This window comes from Chiloscyllium punctatum, chromosome 36 (assembly GCF_047496795.1).
Source record: "Chiloscyllium punctatum isolate Juve2018m chromosome 36, sChiPun1.3, whole genome shotgun sequence".
Taxonomy (NCBI): Eukaryota; Metazoa; Chordata; class Chondrichthyes; order Orectolobiformes; family Hemiscylliidae; genus Chiloscyllium; species Chiloscyllium punctatum.
In genome coordinates, this window is record NC_092774.1 from 45,350,525 (window position 1) to 45,368,301 (window position 17,777).

Consider the following 17,777-nt stretch of genomic DNA (forward strand, 5'->3'; position numbering starts at 1 on the left):
TCTTTGCTAACCTTCCCCCACCCTCCCCTCTGACCTATCCCCTCCATCTCCACCCCCATCCACCTATTCTACTCTTAGCTACTTTCTCCCCAGCCCCAACCCCCCCATTTATCTCTCCACTCTGCAGGCACTCTGCCTCTTTTCCTGATGAAGGTCTTTTGCCCGAAACATCGATTTTCCTGCTCCTGGGGTGCTGCCTGACCTGCTGTGCTTTTCCAGCACCATTCTAATCTAGACTCTGGTTTCCAGCATCTACAGTCCTTGCTTCTACCTTAAAGTTATAGTGAGCCTACTCCTGTTGTAGGCAGTGCATTCCATGCCCGTACTACTGTCTGAGTAAAGAAACTACCTCTAACATCTGTCCGATATCTATCATCCCTCAATTTAAAGCTATGTCCCCTCGTGCTAGCTTACCACCTCTCTCTCTTTCTATCTTTAACCTGACACCTAATTTCCACGGCCAACCTTTTGTCTTGTCTGTCAGGCTAATGTACCACCTTGCGTGAGGAGGAGGAACTTGGGCCAATAATCCTGACTGTTAGTTTGTGGCTTTAAGAATTTGTATCATCACCATTCCTAGAATTTTGTCTGGGGCTTTTTGTTTGGAATGAATAGTAATTCCTGCTTTACATAAAACAAACGGTGTCTTCGGAATAGCTGAGGCTCGGGAGCAGTAAATTGAGGCACAGGTCAATTGGGAGGATTATGGCAATAACATCACAAAATGTTCAGAGAACCCACAGTTCTCCACTTTATATCTGACCGTGTGGGTAGTTCAGCTTCCGTAACTCTTGGGATGAATTGCTGCTGTGCGCCCCGAATTACTCCAGATCATCCTGCCATTACCGCTGCACCCTAGAACTGAGAATCTCTACAGTGTGGGAACAGGCCCTTCAGCCAAACAAGTCCATACCAACCCTCCAAAGAGTAACCCACCCAGACCCGTTTCCCTCTGACTCATGCACTTAACACTATGGGCAATCCAGCACGGCCAATTCACCTGACCAGCACATCTTTAGACTGTGGGAGGAAACTGGAGCACCTGGAGGAAACCCACGCAGATGCGGGAGAGAACGTACAAACTCCACTTCGACAGTCGCCCCGTGGCTGGAATCGAATCTGGTGCTTTTTGTTAGGAATAAATAGTAAGTCCCGCTTTACATAAAACAAATAGTGTCAGATGTCTTCGTAATACCTGTAGCTCAGGGGCGGTAATTTGAGGCATAGGTCAATTGGGAGGATTATGGCAATAACATCATAAAATTTTCATCACCTTACGGACCCATATCTGACCGTGTGGGTAATTCAGCTTCCGTAACTCTTGGGATGAATTGCTGCTGTGCGTCCTGAGTTACCCCAGATCATCCTGCCATTACCGCTCCACCCGAGAACTGAGAAACTCTCTACAGTGTGGAAACAGGCCTTTCAGCCAAACAAGTCAACACCGATCCTCTGAAGAGTAACCCACCAAGACCCTTTCCCCTGCTCTATTATCCTGTATTTCTCCCTGACGAATGCACCTAACCGACACATCCCTGAGGACTATGGGCAATTTAGCACGGACATTTCGTCCTCACCTGCACATCTTTGGACGGTGGGAGGAAACCGGAGCACCTGGAGGAAACCCACGCAGACACAGGGAGAACGTGCAAACTCCACACAGACAGACAGTCGCCCCAAGGCTGGAATCGAACCTGGGTCCTTGGCGCTGGGAGGCAGCAGTGCTAACCACTGAGCCACCGTACCTCCCTCTTCTCCACTCAGCTCCCATTCCTATCAACTCTGGCCAGCTCCTCCCTCGGATCTTTATTGTGACCTTTCCTCAATTTTCACACTCTTACATCTGATTCAAATTTTTCCCTCTCAAACTGCGGGATGAACTCTATTATAGCACGGTTACAGCCCCCCTGAGGGGGTTGGTTCACAATCAATCAGCTACATAATCAGAACTGCTTCACTACCCATCACCAAATCCACAACTGCCTGCTCCTTCACGGGCCCTATCACTAGCTACTCCGAAAAAACATCCCATAGACAGTCCACAGAGACCTTTTCTTGGTGTTGTTGCAATAATCTTCCCAATTGACCTGTGCCTCAATTTACCAGCCCCGAGCTGCAGGTATCACAAAGACATCTGACACCGTTTGTTTTATGTAGAACAGGAATAACTATTCATTCCTAACAAAAAACACAGACAAAAAGCAACCAGATTTCCCCATTCTATCTATGCTCAGTCTGTTCCGTGATCAGTCAAAAAGCACACACAAACAGTCTGGTTCTTTCGGACTTCACTCTTTATTTCTTCACATGGCCAGGCATAGATCGTCAAGAAACACAGTGGTTGTGTACATACATATTCCTCGGAGGAGCTGCACACATGGCTTCAAACAAAGACATCTTTATACTTTTCTTAAAGCAAGGTACAAGGCCATGATCGTGTAGTGCGTTCAGTCAATTACCAATCAATTTACAATATTGCTTTATTTGACCATTACTTGGTCCAGTGATATTTCCTGGGAACCAACTTTGTTTTCCAACATGCAGGCCACCCTTATCTCACAAACCGAGCCATTGCACCTGCATTTGAAGGTCAGTTAGGCTGGCCAGTAACGTCTGATCTCATCGAGTTATTTCTATGCTGTAAAGGGAGCATTGCCTGCTAATCTCTATCAAAGCAGTCATGGTTAGTTAATTGTGCAGCTATAGCAGAATTAGAAGCCATTTTTATGCATCTTTTAGCAGATTTGTCAATTTGCAGCCTAGAAGTCATTCTGGGCTTCAATTGATCATTTTAAAAAGACCTTACAAACAACGAGCCAAGGCACAAGCAAAAAGCATCTCCGGCCCTCTGCACCAAATTCCGACACTGCCCACAATTTCCCCGAACTGTGTACTCACTCAGGCTCTCTCTCTCTCTCTCACTCTGGATGTGATCTCCCCTTCCTGACAGTGCGCAGTTTACCGTGAGTTCTCCGGTGGGAACGCATGTGAGGTAACTGAGCGAAATTCTTCTTGCGCTCCGGGCAGGAGAACGGTTTGTCTCCAGTGTGGGTTCGCTGGTGTACACGTAACTTGGATGACTGAGTGAATCCCTTCCCGCAGTCAGAGCAGGTGAATGGCTTTTCTCCAGTGTGAGTTCTCTGGTGGGAACGCAAGTTCCCTAATTGACTGAATCCCTTCCCGCATTCAGGGCAGGTGAACGGTTTCTCTCCAGTGTGAGTTCGGTGGTGGGATTCTAATTTCACGAACTGAGCGAATCTCTTCCCGCATTCAGGACAGGTGAATGGTTTCTCCCCAGTGTGAGTCCTCTGGTGCTGATGCAAGTTGGATAAGTGAGTGAATCCCTTTCCACATTCAGGACAGGTGAATGGTTTCTCTCCCGTGTGAGTTCTTTGGTGTTGACGCAAGTTGCATAACTGGGCAAATCCCTTTCCACATTCAGGGCAGGTGAATGGTTTCTCTCCCGCGTGAGTTCGTTGGTGTTGACGCAAGTTGGAACACCGAACAAATCCCTTTCCACATTCAGGGCAGGTGAATGGTTTTTCTCCCGTGTGAGTTCGTTGGTGTACACGCAAGGTAGATGGCTGAGTGAATCCCTTCCCACAGTCAGAGCAGGTGAATGGCTTTTCCCCAGTGTGAGTTCTCTGGTGTTGTTGCAAGTTGGATAATGTAACGAATCGCTTCCCGCATTCAGGACAGGGGAACAGTTTCTCTCCAGTGTGAGTTCGCTGGTGTGAATGTAAGTTCGCTAACTGAGTAAAACTCTTCGTGCACTCAGGACAGGTGAAAGGCTTCTCCCCAGTGTGGGTTCGTTGGTGCCTCAGTAAAGTGGAAGAATAAATGAATCCCCTCCCGCAGTCAGAGCAGGTGAACGGTTTCTCTCCGCTCGGAGTTGCCTGGTGCTCAGGTAACTTGGAAGACTCAGCAAATCCCTTCCCACGCTCAGAGCGGGCCAATGGTTTTTCTCCCGTGTGGGTTCTCTGGTGTTGACGCAAGTCGAATAATTGAGTGAATCTCTTCCCACACTCCAGACAGGGAAGCGGATTTTCCCCAGTGTGAGTTCGCTGGTGTTGACGTAATTGGGATAACTGAGCGAATCCCTTCCCGCAGTTGGAGCACGTGAATGGTTTCTCCCCAGTGTGAGTTCTCTGGTGCCTAAGTAAACTGGATAAATAAGTGAACCCCTTCCCACAGTCAGAGCAGGCGATCCGTATTTCTCTATTGTGTGTTCCCTGGTGTTGCTGTAAGGTGGATAACCGAATGAATCTCTTCCCACACTCAGGACAGGGGAACAGTTTCTCTCCGGTGTGAGTTCTCTGGTGTGCTTCTAAGTTCGCTAACTGAGTGAATCCCTTCCCGCAGTCAGGACAGTTGAATGGTTTCTCACCAGCGTGAGTTCTCTGATGTTGGTGCAAGTCTGTTAACTGAGTGAATCCCTTTCCACATTCAGAGCCGGCAAACGGCTTCTCTCCAGTGTGAGTTCTCTGATGCCGACGTAACGTGGAAGAATAAGTGAATCCTTTCCCACAATCAGAGCATGCGAACCGTATTTCTCTATGGTATGCTTCGTGGTGTTGCTGTAAGTTGGATACGCGAGTGAATTTCTTCCCACACTCAGGACAGGGGAACGGTTTCTCTCCGGTGTGAGTTCTATGGTGGGATTCTAAGTTTGCTAACTGAGTGAATGCCTTCCCGCATTCAGGACAAGTGAATAGTTTTTCTCCTGTGTGAATTCTCTGGTGTTGATGTAAGTTGCACACGCGAGTGAATCTCTTCCCACACTCAGGACAGGGAAATGGCTTCTCTCCGGTGTGAGTTCTATGGTGTGACTCTAAGTTCGTTAACTGACTGAATCCCTTCCCACACTCAGGACAGGTGAAGGGTTTTTCTCCTGTGTGAATTCTCTGATGTTGATGTAAGTTGGAGAGGCGAGCGAATCCCTTCCCACACTCAGGACAGGGGAACGGTTTCTCTCCGGTGTGAGTTCTAAGGTGTGATTCTAAGTTTGTTAACTGAGTGAATCCCTTCCCGCACTCAGGACAGGTGAATGGTTTTTCTCCTGTGTGAATTCGTTGGTGAACACGTAAGGTGGATGACCGACTGAATCCCTTCCCGCAGTCACAGCAGGTGAACATTTTTTTCTTCAGTGAGAGTTCTCCGGTGCTCATACAATTTGGAAGACTAAGCAAATTTGTTCCCACGCTCAGAGCAGGTGAATGGTTTTTCTCCAGTGTGAGTTCCCGGATATTGATGTCAGTTGGATAACTGACAATCTCTTCCTGCAATCAGGACACGGGAACAGTTTTTGTCCAGTGTGAGTTCTCTGGTGTGAACCTAAGTGGGATGGCTGAGTGAAACCCTTTCTGCAGTTTCTCCCCAGTGAGAGTTTGCTGGTGTGATTCAGATGACTGAGCAAATGCCTTCCCACACTCAGAGCAGGTGAACGGTTTCTCCCCAGTGTGAACTTTCACAAAAATCGCAAAAACTAATGAGCCTTTTACCATCCGTGGTGCAGACGAACCACTTCTCCCCGGTGTGACGTCTCTGGTGTATCTTGAAACTGCGTGAACAAGCAAATCATTTCCTACACGTGGAGCAAATCATTGCTTTCACTCCAGTCTGTTTGTGCCGACGAGCGTCCAGCCTGGATGGAAATCTTCATTCCTTACCGCACCCCACACGTTTACATGGTGCCAGTGTTTTTGTAGCGAAGGATTGGTTTGAAACCTTCCCCCTCAGCACAAAACAGACGAAGATTTCTCTGTCCACAGTCAGAAGGCAGTGATTTCCAGCTCCTGATGTATGGAGTGACTCTGTCGGATCTTGACCTGATGTTCCTTTTGGGTTTCCTTCATGTGAGCCCTCCTCCTCTAGTCCCTGTGACCAAACAGTTCACTGTCAGTGAGGCAGAGAAATCATTAAACAGACTATTCCAGATTCTGTGGAGGATTTTCCTCTCTTGTTCCAAATCATAAATCCCCGTCCCCCACACTCTCTCTTCCTCTCTCCCACCCTCATTCCTGGGTGAAATCCCAATAAAATATTGGACAATTATCTCCAACCCATTCTGACTAATGGTTACAGCTGGAGACAAGACCCTGACCCCCCCACTTGGAAGAAAGCTGCTAAAATGGCAGCCGCGCATGTGCACAGCCGTTCGGGGAGCAAACACCCCCCTCCCCACGTGCTGCGCATGTCTGCCGATGCCCGGGTTGGGTGTGGAGAGAAGCGCGGGTTGATTGACGGAGGAGTTCGGCCAATAGCGAAGGAGGGGGCGGGCCTGGAGGACCGCGCGGCGGAGCCGGTCCTCCGACCAACCGGCGTCAACGAAGGGGCGGGACTGGACCGCGGAGCGAAGCATGCGCATCGCCGGCGCTGGAGCTGGAAGGACCGAGGGTGGGGTTTAAAGGGACAGGAACATGCTCCCCACCCCCAAGACCCCAATTAGAAACTGCAACTCTTGCAACTGGAAATTGCTTGAACCAACGGGTTGGAAGGGCAGCAAAAACAAAGTGTTGGAAAAATTCAGCAGGTCTGGCAGCCTCTGTTGAGAGAAAGCACATTAATCGTTCCCAGTGTGATGACCCTTCAGAACTGATTGCAGGAGGAAAAAGGTTCTTGTGTCATCATCGAGGGCTGCTCTGTCATTAGAAAGAAACAAATGGTGATAGTTTAACCTGACTGCCTCCAGACCTCAGGCAAGGGAAGAAGTTGAGGAAAGTCTTTCGTGGTAATGTCAAATCGGTGATGGGAATTGAAACTGCACTGCTGGCATCATACTGGTTGGTAAACCAGCAATCCAGCCAGCTGAGCTAAAGCGATTCCTAGGAAAGTCATAGAGATGTACAGGATGAAAACAGACCCCTCGGTCCAACTCGTCCCTGCTGACCAGATAACCCAACCCAATCTAGTCCCACCTGCCAGCACCCAGTCCATATCCCTCCAAACCCTTCCTATTCATATACCCATCCAGATGCCTTTTAAAAGGTTAGCATAGACACTAAAGACAGAGTGACGGAGGTGTAAGTGATAGATGACGTGGCCCAGAGAGGGAGAAGATCCAACAGAGGACGAGGGATGGTCAGTCTGGCAGAATGAATACTTGATGATGAGTACTGTCAGTAGGTGACAGTGGGTTGTTTGTGGTAGGTAACAACTCGTGATGACTCGGCTTGGGGTGTGGGGTTTGGAATAAGGACATGAGAGAAGGGACTCAAGCCTGAACATTGTTCAACTCGATATTGAGTCCAGAGGCTACAGGGTTCACAAGTGGAAGATGAGGTGCCCTTCTTCCAGTTTTAGCTGAGCTTCATTGCAGCATACCTAATACAGGCGACCGGAAGTTCAGGGTCATATAGGCAGACAGAACATTGGTGTTCTGCAAAGCAGTCACCCAGTCTGCACTTACCTCCAGAATGTACCGGTCACTACATATCAGCAGTAAATATAATAGGCTGGATTGAGTGAAGTGCAGGTAAATTGCTGCTTCATCTGGAAACTGTGTCTGGACTCCCTTTGACAGGGAAGAGGGAAGAAGTAAACAAAAGAGGTGTAACTGCTCAGGAAGGTATGCCACGTTGTACCTCCCCCTTGACCACAACCCCACCATGACCCATCAGGCCACCAGAGTCTGTGACTTCAACACCTCCAATGATCTCCCCTCCACCGCCTCCAACCTCATAGCCCCCAGCCCTGCACTGCCCGGTTCTCCCTTCTCCCCAAGATCCAATGAGCCCAACTAACCTGGCCAACCCATCATATCCACTTGCCCCTGCCCCACCGAACTCACTTCTTCCTACCTTGACTTCATTTTCTCTCCCTTGATCCAGGCACTTCCCACACCCTCATCACTTCGGAACCTTCCAGTTCCCTGTCCCAACCCCAGCACTCCATCTTCATTATGGACGTGCAGTCCTTATACACATCCAGTCCCCACAAGGATTGCCTGTAGGCCCTGTTTCTTCCTCTCCAACAGAACCATCCCGCTCCTCTCCATCAATACCCACCTTTGCCTCTCTGAATTAGTCCTCACCCTCAAAAACTTTTTGTTCAACTCTTCCCATTTCCTCCAAATCCAGGGAGTGGCCATGAGCACTTACATGGGTCTTACCTAAAGCTTACTCCTTTGTCAGCTACATCGAACAGTCCCCCCTTCAGTATGGTTCCCCAGGTCTTCTGCCATTTCATCGATGACTGCATCAGTGCTACATCCTGCATCCACCCTGAATGGAGCAGTTCATTCAGTTCGCCAACAACTTCCAACCTGCCCTCAAATTCACCTGGTCTATGTTGGAAACCTCCCTCCCCTTGTTTTGACCTCCTTTTCCATCTCTGGCGATAGTTTGCAGACTGACATTTACAATAAACCCACAGACTCTCATAACTATCTGGACTACACCTTCTCCCACCCCGTATCCTGCAAATACGCCATTCCGTTTTTTTCCCAAATCCTTCAAATCGCATCTGCTCTGATGAGGAGACATTCCACTCCCAACGTCCGAGATGTCCACCTATTTCAAACAATGTGCATTTCCCCCTCTGCTATCCAGGCAGCCCTCCACCACACCCCCTCATTCCCTGCTCCACTGCTCTAAACCTGCCCCCTCCAAACATGATAAAGACAGGGTTCCCCCTTGTCCTCACTTTCCATCCCACTAGTCTCTACATCCAATGTATTATCCTCAAACACTTTTGCCTACTCCAATTTGACCCCACCACCCAGAACATCTTCCTCTCCCTATCCCTCTCTGCCTTCAGCAAGGACCACACCCTTCATCACTCCTTGGTTCGCAGCCACTCTCCCCACCAACACCCCCATAGATGCAGCATGGTGGCTCAGTGGTTAGCACTGCAGCTTCATAGCACCAGGGACCCAGGTTCGATTCCACCCTTGGGTGACTGTGTGGACTTTATACATTCTCCCCGTGTCTGCGTGGGTTTCCTCCCACAGTCCAAAGATTAGATTACATTACAGTGTGGAAACAGGCCCTTCAGCCTAACAAGTCCACACTGACCCACTGAAGCGCAAACCACCCATACATTTACCCCTTACCTAACACTACAGGCAATTTAGCATGGCCAATTCACCAGACCTGCACATCTTTGGAGTGTGGGAGGAAACCGGAGCACCCGGAGGAAACCCACGCAGACACAGGGAGAACATGCAAACTCCACACAGTCAGTCGCCTGAGGCGGGAATTGAACCCGGGTCTCAGGCGCTGTGAGGCAGCAGTGCTAACCACTGTGCCACCGTGCCGCCCAAAAACTTAAATAACAGGTAGCCCAGCTCTAGATCTCAGTGGAACCAGGAGATCTGGAGAAAGAATGACTATATCCGTAAAAAACAAACTATTCCTATGGGTCACAGAATCAAAAGGTAACATAATTCATTTCCATTTAGGAGATGTGCAGCATGGAAACAGACCATTCCGTCCAACTCATCCAAACTGACCACACCTGCCCATTTACTTCTTCTCCCCTGAGTATCCAAGAGCCCAAACACACAATACAGTAAACTTAAATCTAGTTTACTGTATTTGCTGCTCACATTGTGGTCTCCTCTACATTGGAAGAACAAAGCTTCACAGAACACTTGCTTTCCGCCCACGAAAAAAAAACAGAACTTCCAATTGCCCGCCACTCCAAAACACCACCCCGCTCCCCGGCCAACACAACCGTCCCAGACCTGCTACAGTGCTCCAGCGAAGCTCAAGACAGGCTGAAAGAACAGCACCCCACCTTCCACCGAGGAACCCTACAGCCCTCCGCACTGAACAGAGTTCAAAAATGTTAGTCATAGAGGCAACCTCTCCCATGTCCTTACCCAACCCCAACACACCAAGCCTTGCTCTCACATGGTCTGCTTTATACACAACCCACGACCAGCCAACAGTCCCCGCGATTAGCCATTCATCCTCCCAGGCCGATCGCCACCCACTTCCTCCTCTGTCCAACTGTTCCTCTCTGTCTATCTCCACCTATCGTTTTTTTTCATTACCCTCTTCTCCCACCCTGTCCTCTGCATTAAAAAAATAACCTTCTCCCAGCTACCATCAATTCCGAAAGGTCACTGAACCTGAAATGTTAAGCCTGATCTCTCTCTCCAGATTCTGCCAGGTGTGCAGGTCCGGTGGATTGGCCATGCTAAAGTACGCATAGTGCTAGGTGCATGAGCCAGAGGGAAGTCGGTTACTCTTCAGAGGGTCGGTGTGGACTTGTTGGGCCTAATCTAATCTAAAAAAAACTGCCAGCTCCCCTCCATCCAGGGCTTCAAACGGTCATTCTGGGTTCAACAGAGGTTCACCTGTCTCTCCTCCAACCTAATTTATTGCATCCCAGTGCTCCCACTATGGTCTTCTCTACGTCAGTGAGACCAAACGTAAACGTAGGGATCATTTCACTCAGCATCTCAGCTGGGCCCGTTAAGGGCCAGCCCTGATGTCCCGGTCACCGCCCATTTCAATTCCCTGTCTCAATCCCTCTGCGACACGTCCATCCTCGTCCTGTCCCATTACCACAGTGAATCAGACGGCAAATTGGAGGAACACCACCTTATCTTCCGCTTGGGTAGCTAACAGCTCAAAGGACTCAACATTGAGTTCTCTAATTTCAATTGACCTTTCCAACCATCCTCTGACTCTCCTTCCGGTCCTACCTACCTCCCTTCCATTCCACCTGACCCTTCCTTCCAGCTTCCAACCTATCATCTCTCCTGTTGACCAACCAGGTCATACCCTCCACCTGTATTCACCTATCACTACCTCACCATTCTGCTCCCTCTCCCCCCACCTCCATTTCTGAAGAAGGATTATGACTATACTATTGACTTCTCCACCTCCTGATGCCACCTGGCTTGTTGTGTTCTTCCAGCCTCCTGCTTGTCTACATGGAGCTGCGGGAAGGCATTGAGAGCGGGGCTGGAGGTATCCCAGAATAAATAGACCCCGCGGAAGGCTGACAAAGGGTCACCGGTGTGGCAACCTGCTAGAAGTGGCAGGAGGTAGACAAGCCGGAGGATGGAAGAACACAGCAAGCCAGGCAGCATCAGGAGGTGCAGAAGTCAACGTTTCGGGTGTAACCCTTCTTCAGGACTGGGGGTGGGTGTAAGGGGAGCTGCAGATAAAGGGGGTAGGGCGGTGAGGTCGGGATTGTTGAACACACAACCCGGTATTTGATGGGAGGAATGAATCCAGTTGGTAGCTGGAAGGAAGGGTCGATCAGAGGAATAGAAGAGGGGTGAGGGGCTGGGAAGGGAGTCAAGGAATAGCAAGGAAGGTCATTTGAAATTGAGAACTCAACGTCACGAGTCCTCCAGGCTGTAGGCTGCCTAGGCAGAAGACAAGGCATTATTCCTCCAGATCATACCCTATAACTATGTTCACCTACCTCACCATCCCCACCCCCCACTTCCCTTTATATGTAGCTCCCCTTACACCAACCCCCACTCCTGAAGAAGGGTTACATCTGAAATGACTTCTGAACCTCCTGATGCTGCCTGGCTTGCTGTGTTCTTCCAGCCTCCTGCTTGGTCCACCTTGGATTCCAGCATCTGCAGTTTTTTTTTGTCTCTGGCTGAGCTGGCAGCTACTGATCCTTTGGATGTGGATGCTGGTGGGATGGGTTGTTTCTCTCTCTCTCTGGGCTCCATCTCCACCTATCATTTACTCCTTCCCTCCCCATCCACCCCTTCTTTAGCATATTACCAACAATTTCCCAAATACAATCAGTTCTGAAGAAGGGTCACTGGACCCAAAACACTTCCTGATTTATTAGAATCACAAGAACAGAGGTACAATTAAGTCTTGCCTTGTGTGCCTAACAGATGGATCATACATCAGGGAAACACAGGAGAGAGTGCAGGAAACAGTGTTACAGCTGCTGAGATGGTGCAGAGAGAGACCAACATTAACATTAAAGCAGTCCATTCAAAAATCTGCTAACAGCAGGGAAGAAGCTGTTCCCTGCTATCTTTCCACAGGTGCTGCTGAGTTTTTCCAGCAAATTCTGTTTTTGGTTTCTGATTTCCAACATCTTTGGCCAGAAGGAGATAATTTATTCATCCCAAGAAAACTATTTAGTTCTTTTGAACTTCCATCCTGACTGACAAAGAGAAGTTTGGAAATTCCTTGTGACGGGGGAGGGGGGGGGGGGGGGGGTTGGAATAATCGTAAGAAATAGGAGCAGGCAAAAGGCCATTCATCCCCTCAAGCCTCTCCGACTTCATTAAAAGATCATGGCTAATCTGCCCCAGGCTTGCGTGGTCTTCTGAGCGAACATCTCAAAGCCCTCAGGACCCGAACATTTCAAACATCTCTACACATCCCCTTTAACTACTTTGTGACCTAGCCTCCACAATTCTATGGGTAAAGCAAAAACTCCAGCTCTTCCCTACCTTCGGAAGAGTATTTTCTTCCCTTCTCTATTTTAAATGAGACCCATTATTCTTGAAACAGTGAATCCCATTTCAGTACGTCCACACAAGTGGCAACATCTCATTATTTTTCCAAACGCCACCACCCCTTCGAATCTTATATGTTTGAAAAAGGTCACCCCATCGTTGTAAACACTAATTAATAAATGCCTAAAACAGAAAACGTTACAGAAACGCCAAAGATTTGGCAGCATCTGTGGAGAATAAAACAGCTCACGTTTTAATTCCAATATGACGTCTTCAAAACTGAGAGCTAAGCGGCCCAGCCATTCTTGACATGTCAGTCCCTTCATCCCAGCAATCAGCCGAGTTCATCTCTTTTGCGCCATTCCCATATCACTTCTTAAAAATTGGGGTGGCACGGTGGCTCGGTTGTTCGCACTGCTGCCCCACAGCGCCGGGTTCGATTCCTGCCTCAGGCGACTGTCTGTGTGGAGTTTGCACATTCTCCCCGTGTCTGCGTGGGTTTCCTCCGGGTGCTCCGGTTTCCTCCCACAGTCCAAAGATGTACAGGTTAGGGTGGATTAGTTATGCTAAGTTGCCCATAGTGTTAGGTACATTAGTTAGCGGTAAATATAGGGTAGGGGAATGGGTGTGGGTGGGTTACTCTTCGGAGGGTCGTTATGGACATGTTGGGCCGAAGGGCCTGTTTCCACACTGTCGGAATCTAGTCTAATCTGATCAGTTCTACAATTGCACTCACCAACACTTGGTGCAAGTTAAAACAAAACTTCCTTATTTGCAAACTCAAAACAGCCCGGCAATAAAGACCCAATTATATTCGCCTTAATTACTTGCTTCATGTGTATTTCATGCACAAGACCTCTTTGTGCTGCTCTTCTTTGGCCTCTCCATCTAAATGACTGCTTGCCTTTTGACTCTTCCTCTTGAAGTTCATGACCACGCTCTTTCCTACAGTAAAATTACATCTGCTATATATAGGTCAAGTTTTTGCCCACTCACTTAACCTATTATATAGTTGCAGATTCCTCAGCACAGTGGGAGAATTAACACACAAGCTAAAACCAAGACAAGTATTTGGCTCTTCTGAATTTTTATCCTAGACTGACAGTAATGGATTTCACAAACACCATTGATAGGAGCTTAGAAGGGGAGGATTTATGAGCAAAAATATCCAACCGGGTTTCTGTCCCAGATTGAGAAGGAGTTTTCTTTTGAGGCTGAAACCTCAATCCAAGCTACCAAGGGTGCGCAACATCCTGATCGACTGACCCTTCACTGTCACAAGGTGAAATCCTGGAACTCCCTACAGATCACTGTCACTAAAGAAGACAGTTTCCCACCACCACCTTCTCCAGGACATTTAGTGATAGGCACTCAATGCCAGGCTTGCAGGAGATACCCATATCCTGGGAAAGATTAAAGAAAACAAATCTGCACTCAACAGAACAGTTGGTTAAGAAGGCATTTATTTGTTGAGGTAGTGAAAATGAGCAGAGAGGTTATTATGGAACTGTAAACAGTGTTGCTCAAGCCACAGCTGGAATAGTGTGTGCAGTTCTGGACACAATAGGATGGTTGTGACTGCACTAGAGAGGGTGTAGAGGAGATTCACTGACATGTTCCTCGGATGGAGCAGTTTAACAATGTAGAAAGGCCGGATAAGTGTTTCCCTTGAGCAGAGAAGGTCGAGGGGGGACCTGATTGAGGTTACGAACTTATGAGGCAGATATAGAGATGATAGGAACAAATCTTTCCCCGTTAGTTAACAGGAACAATAAAAAGGGTGCATAGACACACGAGGGGATATTTGAGAAGGAATCTTTTCAGCCGTAAGTTGGTACGGATCTGGAATTCATTGCGTAGAGGCAGGAATCATCACAACGTTGAAGAAATATTTTGATGAATGGCTATGGACCAAGTGCTGGGAAATAGGATTAGAGTAGATACGTACTTGCTGACTGACTCAGACAGATGGGCCAAAGGATGTCTTTCTGTTCTGTATTAAATTGGTGACCCTCTCTAATGCTTCACATCCTTCCAGAAGTTGACATGACATTCCAGCGTAGATCAAACAGGTGTGCCATACAAACTGAAACAAAACCTGAACTCTGGGACGGTCCCAGACCGATGGAAACGGAAAACCAAACATGGAGAAATAGTCAGCAGATCACTCATTATCGAGATGTGAGAAATTAGTGGTCACCATTTTAGGTGGGACTTCTTCAGAATGAACAACCCCCACCAGAGCACCAAGGACGGCCCACCTTCACTGAACATTCTTTCAACCACTCACCCACCCATTCCTCATCCATCCAAGGTCTCCTGTCCTGGACTGACATACAGTATGGGCTGATTGTGTGGGTGGGGGAACATGTGCGCTTCAATATAATGCAAATATGTTGGCTTAGGGTTACTTAACATATATCAAGTAATCAGACAATTATTAGCTTACACTACTTTAGACATACTTAAACAAAATGATTAACTTCCAACTGCTTTAGATATATTCAAACATGAGTCTCATGCTCTTTTGCTTGTCCAGAATCCTGGCAAGAGCTGGCACTCGGAGCTCAATCTCAATTTCCAGGGCACCTTGCGTGAACCCAGTCTGTTTGTGAAGACCAACAAACTGGGACAAGTCCCCAGTGTTCATAATACACTGGACTTGATGTTATGTGCTGAACTACCTCTTCTGTGTACTTTTCCAAAGCTTTCCTCAATGCCTGGAGGTCATAAGCAAGTCAAAAACAAGTTCTGTTCTCCTTGCAAAACGGCCTGTTCTCACGCCAAGGCCACTTTCTTGTAAAAACAAAAGTCTGTGTTCATGTATTCCTCCACTCTCCATCAATTACGTATTATCACGTCCACAATTGGTCTGGCTTCGAGGTATCATTTTTGAATCTGTACACCAGAATCCACCCTTTAATATCTTCAAACCAGGTAATCAGAACAATGTGTTGTTTAACGGCTGCAAGCTAATTATACACGTGACAAAGTTGACAAGCCATTAATCAGGTGATTAAAAAAAAACAAACAATTAGCACAATTACAATAACTGGGTGCCGTAAGAGCTCGCTAGCTTTTGTTAACCATCCCTTAAATACACAAGAGTTCCTAAATTGTCTTCTAAACCAATTAATGGATTATAGCTGATCATGGCAGGTTCTCACAGCAATACATTACACTGCTGCCAAATGAGAGCAAATCTGTTTATAAAGTGCAAGGAAAGCCCTCAGTGTTTCATATGTCACATGTGGAAGTATCCTCCATTGGTTAATGGTACAGTCCAAGGTCATCATTTCCCATTCTTTAATTCTGTAGGTTTTATTTCCAACAAAAAAAAAATCATAAAGAACATAACTTTTACCACTATACAAGTTGCTGGGCGGTTCTCTCTCTCACTCATCATTAAGATATACTGTATGAGTACTAGTTACACACCTGTGGACAGGGCCAGTTGTGTGAATGGCTGTATCACTGACAGTAATTTCCTTCATGTGCAGGTCGCCCTGCTAGACTGCAATCTACATGGTTCGAAGGTAGGGGTGTGGAAGAGGCACACTGGGCCTTCAGGCTATTGTTCACAACCACCCATCTGTGGGTTTGATTGTTATCATCCAGCCATTTCCCATAAATACAGGTTCCCACAACATACCTCCCAACATATGGGGCGATAAACCTGCACCATATTTATCACTGCGTACTATTTAAAATCAAAAAGGAGCATTGCGTACTGTGGCGTTTCAATTAGTTTTACATAAATCAGGCTTAACCGTTAAAAGTTAGCACGAGAGACTTAATAATCGTTTGCGAGACCACAGATACCTGGATAGCAATGAGGTGTTACTCCATTCAATTTTGTCAAAGTCGCTAAAAAGTTACAGTCTGTTCAAATAGCTTCAGCGTTAAGATCTGTGAGTGCGATGCCCCAGACAAGGCTATCAGCAAGCTTCCAAACCATTGTTGGCCAGACACCAATTTGCAAAATATTTACGTGCTGATGGTTTTGTTCCATACAGCAGCTAATCGTGAGTTGCCCAATTTGAGCAACCTTGTTTTGTAAAGTTGCAACATCCATAGAATTTAATGCACCCATCTCTGTCTCTGCTCCATTTAGAATGGGAGAGAGTACAACTCTCTCTGCCACACCTCTGCATTGTTAATGGGGGGGTGTCAAGGGCAGCAATGGAAGGGTGATTTTTATTTTCATTCGTTATTTCCGTCACAGCCAAAACAATATTGTGTTTGAACACTGGGGTACATGTATCATACTACCATTGAAGATGGGGTATCTGTATGTCACTGGATGGGCCCTTCCATTCACCCCATCATGACCCCACACCCCAGAATCCATGTCCCTTTATCTCTGTAACATCTGGGACACAGTGGCAAATCACTATTTCAAAGCACTATATTATGCCAATTTTCATGTCAGCCACTGTTAGGCAGGGCCTACTTTAGGCACTGCCTTCTTATAGACTTATTTCAGGTCAACGGTGAGGTGCCATCTAGCTCTGTCGGGGTGCAATGCTATTCCATGTCATCCAGTAAAACAGTAGCATTCTTAATTCCTGTTTCCTGGAGTTCTCCGTGAACATGGGTCGTTACATGTGTAATTAAAGTTCAACAAAGTACACATTTCACCTGGTAAACCATTACAATTACTTTGCATGCAGTTGTCATTATGACGACTCCATCCTCTAGACCGTATTCGGTGGTGAGATTGTGCAGGTGATGGCAGATCTCATGCCATACCAGGCAGGAGGAAACACAGGCACTGCAGCAGCCACCACATCAGTTTGCTGCAACAGAAGGGATTTTTGTTGTTAGTTTAACATCCGATTCACCATACCATATTCATGCTTACCCCCATTACAGACAAACAACTCTGTCGCCCATTCATGGTCATTTCCTAACTGCAGAAAGCCAACCAAAGCTACAAGGGTACTTAAACCCATAACCTCGCAATAGGTGCAAACATAACAGTCACAATCTGCATGGAAAAACTTGGGGTCAGTGCAGTAAAAGCCACATCCCTCCAGCCTGTCCGAGGAGTCAATGGCTGGAGCTTGAGCAGCACATTCCAAGAAAGGATTGTACCCAGAGAGGAGACACCCCCACCCCAAATGTCCAATTAGTAAAAACCAAGGGGATATTGTCCTGAATCAAAAGAACAGGTAACTGTGACTGGAGCAGTAAAGGTCGAACTGGAGGACTATTTTTGGCACCAGGCCATAGAATGAGCGTCCAATTGGTAGGGTACTATGAGAAGGTTGTCCAGATGGGCGGCACGGTGGCACAGTGGTTAGCACTGCTGCCTCACAGGGTTCAATTCCCACCTCAGGCAAATGTGTGGAGTTTGCACATTCTCCCCGTGTCTGCG

At 47.5% G+C, this 17,777-nt stretch overlaps 1 protein-coding gene and 1 pseudogene across 2 annotated transcripts in view; both read right to left on the reverse strand.

Annotated features, from left to right (window-relative positions):
- The window catches only part of LOC140460073 (uncharacterized), a 52,610-nt pseudogene extending 47,106 nt beyond the window's left edge, over positions 1–5,504 (reverse strand).
- A 280-nt stretch (positions 5,505–5,784) lies between these two features.
- LOC140461000 (uncharacterized) overlaps positions 5,785–17,777 on the reverse strand; it is a 28,728-nt gene continuing 16,735 nt past the window's right edge. Inside the window, exon 3 of one of the 2 annotated variants that reach the window (XM_072555765.1) lies at positions 5,785–5,877. The gene's annotated coding sequence lies outside the window, so the exon portion shown is untranslated. Of the gene's footprint in view, positions 5,878–13,843; positions 17,197–17,777 lie in introns of those variants that run through there. The other variant, XM_072555761.1, reaches the window with a different exon arrangement.